The sequence below is a fragment of the Nannospalax galili genome, unplaced genomic scaffold (assembly GCF_000622305.1).
Source record: "Nannospalax galili isolate Female #2095 unplaced genomic scaffold, S.galili_v1.0 scaffold1021, whole genome shotgun sequence".
In the NCBI taxonomy this organism is placed as follows: Eukaryota; Metazoa; Chordata; class Mammalia; order Rodentia; family Spalacidae; genus Nannospalax; species Nannospalax galili.
Genome location: NW_008344095.1, coordinates 314,903 through 328,640, shown reverse-complemented (window position 1 = coordinate 328,640; position 13,738 = coordinate 314,903). Strand labels below are relative to the sequence as shown.

At 43.2% G+C, this 13,738-nt stretch overlaps 1 protein-coding gene across 2 annotated transcripts in view; it reads right to left on the bottom strand.

Moving 5' to 3' along the window:
• Fndc3b (fibronectin type III domain containing 3B) overlaps window positions 1–13,738 on the bottom strand; it is a 342,813-nt gene that overhangs the window by 328,333 nt on the left and 742 nt on the right. The gene's annotated exons all lie outside the window — the stretch shown is intronic.

Genomic DNA, 13,738 nt, shown 5'->3' with positions numbered 1-13,738 from the left:
GGGTGGGGGGTTCACTCAGACATTTAAAAGAGCTGAAATTGTTTAAGTAATCATCATCCCATTATGAAATGCATCTACACAGTCTCAGAGCAATAAAATAATTCATAAAATAGCAAGCTGCTGAGCATCCACCTGCTAAGCTAAAGTCCTAGCGATCCTTCCGACAGACAAGACTGGGCAACTGAGCCAGCCAGTTGGGAACTTGACAAAGAGACTCAAACCCAGACCTTCCAAAGTGCTCAGGCTCAAAGCGGTTTAAGTAAAGGATTTCTCTTCTTACTAAAATAGTAAATTCAAGCTAAGAGACTAGTTTCACATGTTCCCCAAATATGAAACACACACACACACACACACACACACATATATAGACATATATATGTATGTATGTATACGTGTGTGTGATAACCTGCTTTTATTTATGCACATGGGCTAAAGAATCCCAAAGAAATGAATGAATGGCTTCCCCCAAAAAAATGTCTCCTTTAAATCTAACACATCCTACTACTAAAGTTTCTAGAAAACAGTTCTGTAATTTTTTCATGAAAAATGTTACAAAAGGTATATCATGGCTAGAAATGAAAATTATTGAAGATATACAAATACATCAATGTGTGTTAAGAAAGGGACATGGGGAGGGAGAGAGGGACAGAGAGAGGGAGGGAAAGGGAAGAGGGAAAGGGAGGGAAAGAAAAGGTTTCCAGGGGCTGGAGAGAGAGCTCGGTGGTTAAGAACATGGGTTGCTCTTACAGAGGAAATGGATTCAGTTCCCAGCACCCACATGGTGGTTAACAACCATCTATAACTTCAGTTCTAGGGGAATCTGACACCCTCTTCTGACCTCTGCAGGCATTGCACAACATGGGTGCACTTACATACAGGCATACACTCATACACATAAAATAAAAATAATAAATAATTCTTAAAAAAAAAAAAAAAAGAAAAGGTTCCCATTAATCTGCCAAGCAGACCATCTGGCAGCAGTGTAGAACTGTCCCTCTACTGAACTGGTGGATGACGCAGGGGAAAGGACAATTCAGAAAACTTGTCATCCCACATGAAATGCAACAGGAACAAACTCACTCACCTTGGTACATCCTTCCTAAGCACCTGCAGGCCCATGCCCACTATCTTAGCTCCTCAAAAAAGCAACGAACTTCCTAAGCAGCAAGTCAAATGGCGAACACTTGGAACCCAGAATTATAATAATGGAGATGAAGCTAGAAGCATCTGGGAGCCACTGGTCAGAGCCTCTATTCTTTCTCCGCTTAACCACCTGCAGTGTGCTCATAGATCTAAATAAGCTCTTAAGGGGCCTGGAGAGATGGTTCAGCAGTTAAGAGCACTGGCTGCTCTTGCAGAGGACCCAGGTTCAATTCCCAGCACCCACATGGTGGCTAACAACCGTTCATAACTCCAGTTCCAGGGAATCCAATGCTTTCTTCTGACCTCTGCAGGCATTGTATGACATAGGCACACTTACATACATGAAGGTATACACTCCCACACATAATAAAAATAATAAAATAGTTCTAAATAAGCTCTTAAGAACTAAGTTAAAAGAACTGGAAGGTAAAAAATAGGAAGTGACATTGTTTCTGTGTTTACAATGAACCTAATGATCAAATGATAAAAGCTAAAAAGCTATATTCTAAAATTTCTCAGATTAAGATTGGGCATAGAGGTGCATGCCTTTAATCCCAGCACTCAGGAGGCAGAGGCAGGTGGCTCTCTGTGAGCTCAAGGCCAGCCGGCTCTACATAGTGAATTCCAGGTCAGCTGGGCCTACAGGGAGACCCTGTCTCAAAAAGACCCCCCTCAAAAAAAATGATTTCTCAGATTGCACAGATATCTTTAACATCAAAGACACAAGACAGTAGCACACAGCAGGTTAAAATGACGTCCAAAAATCAAATAAATCTGTAATTGTGTCTCTTCAATAATGATGAAATGTATGGTAATTTAAAATACTGCTAAACAAAGCCTGAAATAAAATATAAAAGTATCAAAAATTCTTAATCCATTTCTTCCCATTTTTTCTTCCCATTTCTCTCCCCACACCACTGACGCCTCATTTAAAAAAAAAAAAAAAAAAAAAAAAAGAGCATTTCTAAGAATGAATTTACTTCCTCTCTAAGAGACTTGAACCTTCTGATTTTATAAGAATTTCCTCAAAATGAGTGCAGCAGCAGCCAGCCTGATCTACACAGCAAGTCCTAAGCCATCTAGGGCTACATAGCCAGCTTTGAAACACAATGATAATTTTTGTTTGGTGACCCCTATCCCAAATTAATTAAATCTCCACTTTTAGATGATGGTGGTAAAGTAGTTAAGAAGAAACTCCCAGTCATTAAAATATAAACAAATGGAACCAGGGAGATGGCTCAGCGGGTGAGAATGCTTTCTGCTCAAGTATGAGAAGTTGAGCTCAAATCCTTAGCACCCATGTGAAAAGCCAGAAGGGGCTGCATGTGCCCATAACCCCAGCACAGTGGGAGGTGGAGACCAGTGGATTGCTAGATCTTTCTGGCTGCCAGCCTAGCTCCAGATTCAGTGGGAGGCCCTGTGTCAAGGGAATCAGGCAGAGTAGACCACCAACATCCTCCTCTGGCCTCCACACCTACACACACGTGTGCATATAACATGCACACACACAAAGGACACACTCAAATCCTGAGGTTAAAATATACTCCTTTTCAACAGATGCCATTATCTTTATATTATGACTACCACCAGCAGCAGCCCGCAGCAGCTGGAATGAGGCCCCTCTGGAGGGGGATCACAGGCAACCTAGCTTCAAGGATCACTTCTCCAGGGTGCTGCCCGTGCGTGTATGAAAGCACACACAGCCCGTCTCCCAGGCAAGAGGAAGAAGATGGTTTTAACCATCCTTATCAGTCCATGCAAACACAACCTCCAGAGGCACCTGCATCCTTCTGGACCCCCATCCCAGCTCCGTGAGGCAGCAGGAAAATGCCCTTTGGTGGTGCAGTTTGGGGGCAGCAGCTCCACTGGCTCTTTGTCCGCACCATGCCACACAATCTTTGCAGGACACAAACCAGTCAGGTCTCACTTCAGAGCCCTGTCCTTAACTCACCTTCAGTGAACTCACTTTCTAAAGATGGAGTAGAAAGCTAAATGACTTCTAACAAAGGAAGCATTTAGGGCTGCCAGCTCACCAGGTTTAGCTTGGGCTGTCCGGGAAGGCACAGGCTCTAGGCTCCTAAAATCCTGAGGTCACCTTTAATTAACTGCAGGAGGCTCTCTCCAGCTCCGAGCAGCTCTGTGTATCCCAGCCCTGTGGCTGCCTTTGGTACAACCTATACCACCACACACTGTTCACCGTGGAAACAGAAAAGGTCAGTATTTGGAATGTGATTTGCTTTTCCAGGTGCAAATTAGGGGTACAGAGTCTTATACCACATAAATTAATGAAATCAAAGGCACTGAAGATGGACCGTGTACTACAGAGTGAAAAGATTCTCTGTAACCTTAGGATGAACATGTCTGTAGTGAAACCTCACCACCTCTGTAAGCAGTGCCTTCACATTTTCCCCATTCACCATATTAAGTTTCTTATAGATTACCTTCTATGAAGTAGGCTTGTGTTCTCTGTTTTCCCTCATTCTAAGCTTAAATGGCTATTACAGAAAACAATCCAGGAAAAATTTCCCTCCTGGGAGAGCTCTAGAATATTATTATTCTATCAAAAAATAAATTTTAGGTTTCTGGGCAATAGACAAGCTATGCACATGGGAGGTGTTCAACTTGTACTTGGCTTTAACACTCAGCTACCTGGGACCACAGACACATTTGTCCCAGGCCTGGAGAAGCAAATAAGTGATTAATGTGGGGCCGGGCATGAAGGCACGTGCCCGTAGTCCAGCATTCCAGAGGCTGAAGCAGGAGGATTATGAGCTTGAAACCATGCAGCCTGGGCAAATTCATATATGATTATGATCTATCTATCTATTTATCTATCTATAGGTAGGCAGACAGTTATTATAATTTCTAAACTGTTCAATAACAAGCAAAACATATATAATCAAAAGGCATACTTTTAGGTAATAGATATTTTCTAAATCTGTTAGTAATCTAATAGGGGAAAAAATCCACAAAATTCTCAGGAGAACTTTTATTTCTTTAAAATAGCAAGAGATGAAAAGCCAGGATTGCACAAAAGAGGACCATACTTTTAATTTGTTAAAGTATCTATTACTATGGGGGGGTCAATTAAACTATGGAAACTCAAAAATGTCTATAATTAAGAGATTAACTCCACAGAAGAATACCGACAGAGTGCCTGAAGAGAGGCAGTCGGTTCAAACTCAACCTGGGAATCCAGTCATCGACACACAGACCCTCACATTAGGCTAGGGGTGCAGCTCACTGGTAAAGTGCTTGTGTAGCAGACAGGAAAGGGGAGGGATGGAGAGAGGGGAGATTCTACAAACCCAAGTTAAATCAGTAGTTTCCACCATAGTCCAGAGAGACAAGGAAATGATCCAACAAGCTTGAAAAGGACATTACTTTCCCCTAGATAGGGTGAAATCAAGAGAGCATTCTGGAAACACAATGTGATCGCTCTTCACACTGTTCCTTGATTTAAGGAGATCGTGACTCTAGTGCATCTCTTCTCTGTTGGGAATCAGCCTTCCTCCCAGGAATGAGGTCACAAAAGACAACCAGCCATGGTATAAATGCTCACATAGTAGCGTTTTGCCAAGCCATTTACAAAGATAGAAACATTTATATACTGTATACATAGGGCATATGATATACAGACAGTTATATTTAAAATAAAACATACCCACTTAGAGAATACACACATACCACTGTCACACCCTTGCAAGCTCAGGAATACATAGAAAATACCTTGTGCAGCAGGGAGCAGGATATGGTTTTCCCTGTAGCTAATTTGTATATGAATGTGAATCTTTCCACTGGCATTTTTATCTAACAGTTGCAGTGTCTCAAAGGTCTGCTTTGCCCATGATGCTGAAGTTTCATATCCTATCACTTAAGTAACAGTCTTGCCCCATCTTTTGATGAGTGAAGCAATATGAAATAGCACAAAAGTGGTGACTGGATGCCAGGGACAAGTTCAGATGCAACAAGGAGAATCTTACAGGCTCCTGGTCACAATCCCCTGCCACTGAGGTTGAACAGTCTAAGGAACTGAAATCTTTAGCACTTGACACATTTCCAACATGAATACAAACTCAATGACTTAGATCACTGTCTTAGATGGAAATAGCAAAGTGTTCCTAAAAAGTGGGAGAACGTGACCAGACCAACTATACCTTTAGTTCCTGACTTCTCCACAGCTTGACAAGCTTGTCAGGAGAACTTATCTCCGTATCCCCATGTGACCATGTATATGAACAAGCCACCTGATTCATCTAAGCACTAACATGTCCTTGTCACCTCCAGAGATCTACAGTTTCTACACTGCTACCTCTTAACTTCAAACCAGTTAAAATTAAGAAAACTCATCTACAGCAAATAGAAGAAAGTAGGGAGGGACTGGGAATGTAGCTCAGTCGGTATCACACTTGCCTAGCATGTGTGAGGCCCTAGATTTGATAGGCATACACTAGGCATGATGAGGCACACCTACAATCCCAGCACTCAATCTTAACACCTGGGAGGTGGAGGCAGGAGAAACAGAAGTTCAAGGTACATAGGTGAGTTGGAGGCTAGCCTGGACTAAAGGAGACCCTGTCTCAAAGGAAAAAGGAAAAGAAAAGGGCAGTAACAACAGCATCAAAGCCTTAAGGGGCTGGCAAGATGACTCAGTCAGTAAAGGTGACTGCCGCACAAGCCTGGTGACCTGAATTTGATCCCTAGAACCCACGAAAAGGTGGAAAGAGAGAGCTAACTCCACAAATTTGTTCTCTGGTCTCCATACATACACCAAGGACACCATCTGTACACGCACACAAATCCTTTGTACAGCCTTTAATTCTCCTCTTACCAATCTGCCATCAAACTTACAGATGAGGAGGGAAACTAACCAAGAACAAAACAGAACTTTGAAACAAACAAGCAGGCAAAGTTCTATTCCACGGGGGCAGCGGAGAAGGTGTTGGGGGCTTTGCTGATGCGCTCTGTGTGCAAATAATGCTGCCCAGGCGTGGTCGTACATGCCTTTAATCCCAGCACTCCAGAGGCAGTGGCAGGTGGATCTCTGTGAGTTCAAGGTCAGCCTGATCTACATAGTGAGTTCCAGGTCAGCTGGGGGGGGGGGTGCCCTACAGGGGGACCTTGTCTCAAAAAGACCAAAAAAAAAAAATAATAATAATAATAATAATAATAATAATGATGATGCAGCCTTGACTGCTGCTAGTGTCCTGTTCCAAGTTCACATGAGGGCATGGGGAAAATCATCTATTTCATGGCACCCACAATTAGCACCCACTTTCTTCTGCTTCTCCATGGAACACCAGGAATACAACTATCCTCAACCCGCACCATAATCTACTTTAAGGGTACTGGCTTTCCCAATGTGCTAAAATGGTCTAATTAGATAACTATTTCTCTGGTGAACTATTTAAACTTTGGATATTTGTAGTAAAATCTTTTTTGCGTTATTTATTTAATTATGCATATGTACATGTGTATGTGTGTGTGCATGCACGCGTGCGCATGTGTGTGCATGTGGTGGGGTGATGCTGTTGAGCAAAAGGCAAGGTTAGTTGAGGTTCTACGGTCAGTGTTTAAAGTGCCTTTTGTCAAAAGGTTGTATTTGAGCTGAAAGTGTACTTTTCATACCTTATGGACAGAGAAGGTATTTTGTGACATCTAGATTATGTTCTTAGCTAATGGAATGTTCTTCTTGTCCTTTTTAAATTTTCCCTTTAGTAAAGGCAAGGCCTTTTTGCCCACATGTAGAAGTATTTTGCTCATATTTTTGGAATGTATACAGAATGGATTCCTGTAGCAGGATCCTGGTTACTACACTTCCTCACTTCCTTCCCAGGTTTGAAAATAAAACTGGGTGCAGTGTCTTTAGGACATTTAAAACTAAATTTAGGGACCTGCAAGATGGCTTAGTCCAGTAAGGTCCTTGCTGTGTACACATGAGGACTAGAGTTCAGATCCCTAGAACCCATGTGAAAAGCTGAGTGGTGTGATATACTGGTAACTCCTGAGCTGGGGCATAGCCCCAGGAGTCCAGCGGCTCCCTCGTCAGCCAGTCTAGCTGAATCTGTGAGCTCCAGGTTCACCGAGAGATCCTGTCTCAAAAAATAAGGTGGAGAATGATTGAGGAAAACCCTTGATGTTGACCACTGACCGTCACATACACAATGTGAGGAAAACCCTTGATGTTGACCACTGACCGTCACATACACAATACACACACACACACACACACACACACACACACACACACACACACAAACAAGTACACACACATGCATACTCAAACACAGTTACGCACCAGGAAACAAAATGATTTAATTTATTTATTAGAGACTTAAATTCTCCATAGTTTGTGAGAGGGATCTCAATTAGAAGGAACTTTATTGTTCCGAATGTAATTAATTAGAAATTTGAAACTATCCAGGCAAAGCTAAGATGAAGTTTGGCTTCCTATTCTGTATGAAAGAGGCTGGCAAGATGGCTCAGGTGGCGAGGCTCTTGTCTGGGGATCTGAGTTTGAACTCCAGGACCCACACACTGGAAGGAGGGAACCAACTCCTGAAAGTTGTCTCTGACTTCTACATGCAAGGTGACACAGGCAAGCCTCCTCCCCCTCCCCCCACACAGCTATTTAAAATAGGGAGGTTTAACAATACTGCAGAAAAACGTTAGGAGTGCATGCCTTAACTGACAGGACTCCCAAGGACAGCAGAACTTACAGGGTGCAAAACTCACATATCAACTACAGGCAAAGAAAGAAAGAGACTCCAAGATTAACCCACTTTCACAGTGAGAAATACCCCCACTGGCAGATGGCCACACTGTTCCTTACAGGATAAGAGACAGTTTTAAAAGCCCTTGCTCTCTAGTCCCCACAGATATTTTGCTCTCCAAGGACTGATTCTTGAGACTAAATCTATACCATAAACAACTGTCCCCCAGTGAGCCATGACTGGCCTTAGCTCTACCTTGCAAAGGGCTCAGGTGCCCCCAAGTCACCCTCCCATGAGGGCCTATGCTTGATCTTGACAGTTCCGGTCTACCCACCAGGATCCAAGAAGAGGTATTCCACCTCTTCAAAACACACCACACCATCTGCATGAGGCATAAAAATAAGCATGTGTTCTCAACAGCCCAGAACTAAAGTTTACCTGGAAATAGCAGTCCTACCAGGAAACACTCTCCTGTTGTAACACAATGACCTCATCCACTTGAAGAAAAGCAACTGGGATTCTGATGTGGATAGCAGGGAGGCTGTGAAGATGTGCCTTCACTGAAAACACAACTCTATTTCCAGATGCAAGTGTTGAACACTCAAAAGGCTCAGATAACACACAAGGACTAAAGCCTTATGCCTGCATCACTCAGTATTAATTCCTCTCAGAGATCACACTTCTTCCCTTTCTCAACAATGACCCTGAGCCAGACACATCACGCTGGCTAGTCAGTGCATTCAATAAGGCTAGCCCAACCAGAGGCCACTTCCTAGTGAGTACGGAGAGACGTCTGCTGAGGTCCTAGTGAGTATGGAGAGAGGTCCACTGAGGTGTGGGACGGGTGTTTGAATCATCATACTCAGCTACTTCATTGGGAACAGGGCGTGAATAAGGACAGAACCCGAGCCTGAAAATTTACTGATCACAGGAAAAACGAAACCACTTTTCAAACTGTCCCAGAACAATTCTGAGGTCTCTAAAAATGTGCAGATTCCACTGGGCCAGCTCCCATTGGAACTTTGGAATATGATGAGCTGTTGAATTTATATAAAGCTTTGCCAAACACTTTTCACACAGAAATGTGACAACCATTTCAAAAAATAGGAGGGAGGTGGTTTGTCCTTAAGTTAAAATAGGGAAACCTAGGTAGAAGAGGTTCGAAAGTTTTCCAGGGTCACACAAGTAAAAGTTATTCCTTGACAGGCTGGATTTGCTGACAACAAACTTATGCTAAGGCTCAGTCTGCCTGTCATTCAACAGCTTTAGGACTGTAAATTTTCAGGTGTATTAAACATCTTGATGTCCTACAAATTGAACTGCATATCATGGGTTAAATTTGTTGCCATATTTGGCACACTCCCTAGGACACTATAATTCTATTTATAACACAGTTCTTATCCTGGTTCTTTGAAAATAGTTCAACTCTCCCCATGGCCAGGAATGGGTACAAACAAGACGTTTAACTGTTTGAATAGTCTTATTAACCAATGCCTGTAGTTGAATTTACACTTTTCCAAGAGCTAGAGACAATGTTATTCATATTAACGCTAAAATAATATCACCAATTTCAAACGGATTCACTGACATAAGTCTTTCAGGATTCTACAATGTTCTAGAATCACAATTACAAGCTGCAATGAACCCTGAACAGTACTGTAATTTTGAAGGGCACATACACACATATCTTTATACTGATCATGGAAGCTGTCTCTTAAAAATCCTAACAAAGGGCCAAACTCAGGAGGTGGAGGTAAACAGATCCCTGTGAAATTGAGGCCAGCTTGGTCTATATAGCAAGTTCCAGGCCAGCTGGGGCTACAGGGAAACTGTGTCTCAAAAAGACCAAAAAAAAAAAAAAAAAAAAGAAGGAAAAAGAAAAGAAAGGGGCTGGAGAAATGGCTCAGTGGTTAAGAGCACTGGCTGCTCTTGTAGAGGACCTGGGTTCGATTCCCAGGACCCACATGGCAGCTATGAACTGTCCTTAACTTCAGTTCCAAGGGACTCTGAAGCCCTCTTCTGACCTCCAGGGCACTGCACAACACAGGTGCACTCACATACATGAGTGCAATACATTCATACACGTAAAATAAAAATAATAAAATAAAAAGAAAAGGAAAAAAAATCCTTAACAAAGGGGCTGGAGAGCTTGCTCAGCAGTTAAGAGCACACACTGCTCTTGCCGAGGACTAAAGTTTGGTTCCCAACACCCACAATGGACAGCTCACAACCACCAATAACCCCAGTTCTACGGGGATCCGATACCTCTGGCCTCCGAAGGCACCTGTACTCAAGTGTACATACCCACACAGACACATACACATAATTAAAAATAATTGTTTTAATCCTAATAAAGAGAGATTACTTTGTCTTTTCCTGAAATACTACCCCCCACACATTCAAAAGAATGGTATTAGGTTGTAGAATGTTCATAGACTCCAATCCTGAGAAATGAGTGCTTACTTTCTGATGGGGTTTTCACTATTTCATACAAGATCAGAAAGTTGTTGGAATTCCTTTTACCAAATGAAACGCCAAACGTTTAAATTAAATCCACACAGAAAATCTATTTGAGCATCTTCCATCCAAAGAGTCCTTCTTGTTGTGTTAGTCTAATACTCTAATTCATGACTAAATCGAGTGGTTGATAGCTGAATTTTATATTTGATAGTAAAACACTTTAAATTCTTAGGCCAGGAGTAGTGGCACAGAACTTTAATCCCAGCGCTTGGAGGCAGAGGCAGGCAGATCTCTTTGAGTTTCAGGCCAGCCTGGTCTACATAGCAAGTTCCAGGCCAGTCAGGGCTACATAGTGAGATCCTGCCTCAAGAAACCCAAAACAGATAACCAAAAAAATTTAATTCTTCAGATTAATTTTGCAACTACCTAAGGAAAAATGAATGAACCACACACTGAGGAAGTCACTTTAAAGAACTGCTTGAACAGGTGAATGTAGGTCTGAGGGATTATTTAGGTTTTTTCCCAACTCCATTACTGACTGCTACTTCCTTATCTTCCTAATATTTACACTTCCTTTTTTATGGGGTAGGGAAGGGCAGACAGGGTTCCACTCTGTAGCCTAGTCTGGCCTGGAATTACATCCGTAGCCCAGGCCAGCATCAAACTCATGGTGATCTTCCTGCCTCTGCCTCCTGAATGCTGGGATTATGACACTGAGATAACCTATCAGGTCTGGGTACTTTTTCAGCAATCCCCATATTATTCAACTATTTCAGCTACATAACTAATGCTTAAAGTTCTGTCCGTCAGCATTAACTACAACATGTAAGCAGTTAAAAATCTATTTTGTCCATTCTTTGAGGGAAAGCAAGCAAAAGAACATTTAGCTCAGCCTTTAAATTCCACTTCAGAGATGAATTTAGGGACTGGGGAGATAGCACAATGGTAGAGCACTTGCCTCCAGCATGCGTGGACCCTGGGTTCAATCCCCAGTACCTCAGAACAGAGGAAGTGGGACTAAAGCATCTTTTGGTAGTAAAGAAAGCACACTGAACTTGGAGGTTCCAAAAGCAGTACAATCTAGTTAAACACCAATCAATGTGGGGCTTAGAAAGTTTTGTGTCTCATGCTCAATATGGTAATCATGAGCCACAATTAGAGATTAAATTTTATATAATTTAAAGTTTAAAAAAAATCAAAAAGCAGTTCCTGGGTCTCACAGCCACATTTCAAGCACTCAGTGCCATGTGCCTCCTGGCTGCAGTACAGCCCACACAGAGCCATTTCTATCCCTGAGGAACCACTGGACATGGGGCAAAGCCACTGGTACCCTGATTTCTGTGAACTTAGATGCCCTTGTTTGTAAAATGTGCATTTAACACAGCCTAGATCAAAAGGTTAGAGTTCCATTATTTAGATAATGTCTAAAAGTCACAGAGACCGTGTTTAGTATTCAATCCATATCTAAGAAGGAATTACTATTAGTACAATTCTGGACCAGGCATGGTGGCACAGGCTGTCATCCCAGCGTTGGGAAAGCCAAGGCAGGAGGATGGTTGTGAGCTGGAAGCCAGCCTGGGCTATAAGATGAGATCCCATCTCAAATCAAAAACTTTTTTGTAAGTAAAATCCTGGGGCTGGAGAGATGGCTCAGCAGTTGCAAGCACCTGAGTTCTGTTCCCAGCACCCAAGTAAGGCAGCTCACAACTCCCTCTAACTCCAGCTCCAGGGGCACTAACATCATCTCTGGGCTCTACAGCCACCTGAACTTTCATATGCAGAGACACAAAGACATACACATACATACATAATTTAGAAATAAAATTAAACTCTTTTAAAACATAAAAGTACAAGTCCTAAATTTTGGTCTATGACAATAATCCTAAACTAGCCATTTCCCTTCTCTGTGCATCATTTTCCTAAGCTGAAATGTTTGGGAAGTTCTTCCAAGGTCCCTGACGCAATGCTGCCAGTTTCAAGGGTTGAGCAGACGGGGTTTAAACTCCCGTGCGTAGCTGAGCTCCTGGTGCTCAGATGGGATCTCCAGAACCCAGAAGAGTGGCTCTCCATGCAGTCCATGTGCTGATGAGAGCTATTTATAAAGTGTTGTCTTAAAAGATTACCAGAATATCTTTCTGAAATTGTATATTCTGTAGTTAGATGCTGCAAGACCTTCACTCCCTGAGACCTCAAGGCTTTAATGGATCCTAAAGAAACACTACCCTTAAACGCTAATGTTTTAAGCATTTAAACCAAAATACTTTGAAAAGTACATGTGAGTTTAAAAACAGTATAATTATGCAAATTTGTTTTATCATTACCAGCTATGCCTCATTTTTAGCCAGCCTGGGGGTGTCCCTCCAGTGTCCCAAAAAAGTGAGACTAGCTGTTGAGAATTCTACCCTCCTGGGTGAGGTCCCCATGCGGGGCCAGAAGAATGTCAGGAGACTTTATTTACCCTCTTCAACAGCTGCACCCAGGGAGCCAGGAAATTTACTGAAGCTAATATGTGGTGCATCCAGAGAGTCAGCCTCCAATCGGGAGAGAACCAAGGGCCCCCGCAAAACCAGGACAGGGCTGCTAGGGGCTGTGGGGCACAGCTCAGATCCCCAGAGTCCCAGCCTAACTCGGAGGTGCAGGAGCAACTCCGAGAACTCAAAGGAGAACAGAGCGGTGCAATTTTGCTCAAGGCCTGGAGTCTTTAAAAAAAAAAAAAGAATGTTATTCCAGAACGGATTCCTTTTCTTCCGGGTCTGTCTGCTCCTTCTGGCGCTGCCACAACCAGGGTGCCTCCCCTTTTCCCGATGCCCCACCTCTTGCCACATTTATAAGAAAGAAAAAAAAAAGAAGAAAAGAAAAGAAAAGTGGCATAGTCCGTCTTCCCCTAGCTTTTCTAAGGCCTGGAAACTGGAGGAAATTCAAATCAAATTAGTTGCACATTAAAAAATAAACAGACAAGCAATTCCGGTGCCCACCTAACAAAAGCCCTCACCAGTTCCAAAATACGGTTTTGGGAGGGAAGAGGGGGAGGCGAACTAGAAAAGCAGGGATGGAGAGATAAACGTGTGCATTTTTGGCCCCAGCGTCATCTCCATCGCAGCCAAATTCTACATTTTGTCTAAAGAAACGCTGGGCCGGAGAGAAAAGAAAATAAAAGTTGTAACTCTTAAGGAAGTCTGCAATCGGCACTGTCTGGATAAAACGCCAGCGCTTCCTCCGTCTGGGACCACAGGGTGGGAAACCCTGCAACCCTAGCCGCGCACTCCCGGAGGGCGCTCCGCCATCGGCGCCGCCCGGTGGCCCAGCCCGGTCTCGGGGGACTCCGGCCGGGTCCCCCGGGCTCCGCGCCCTGGCGCGGGGAAAACTTGGCGGGCACAGCCCGTGGCCCCACTTTCCGCGGAGACTGACAGGCCCTCCCCACG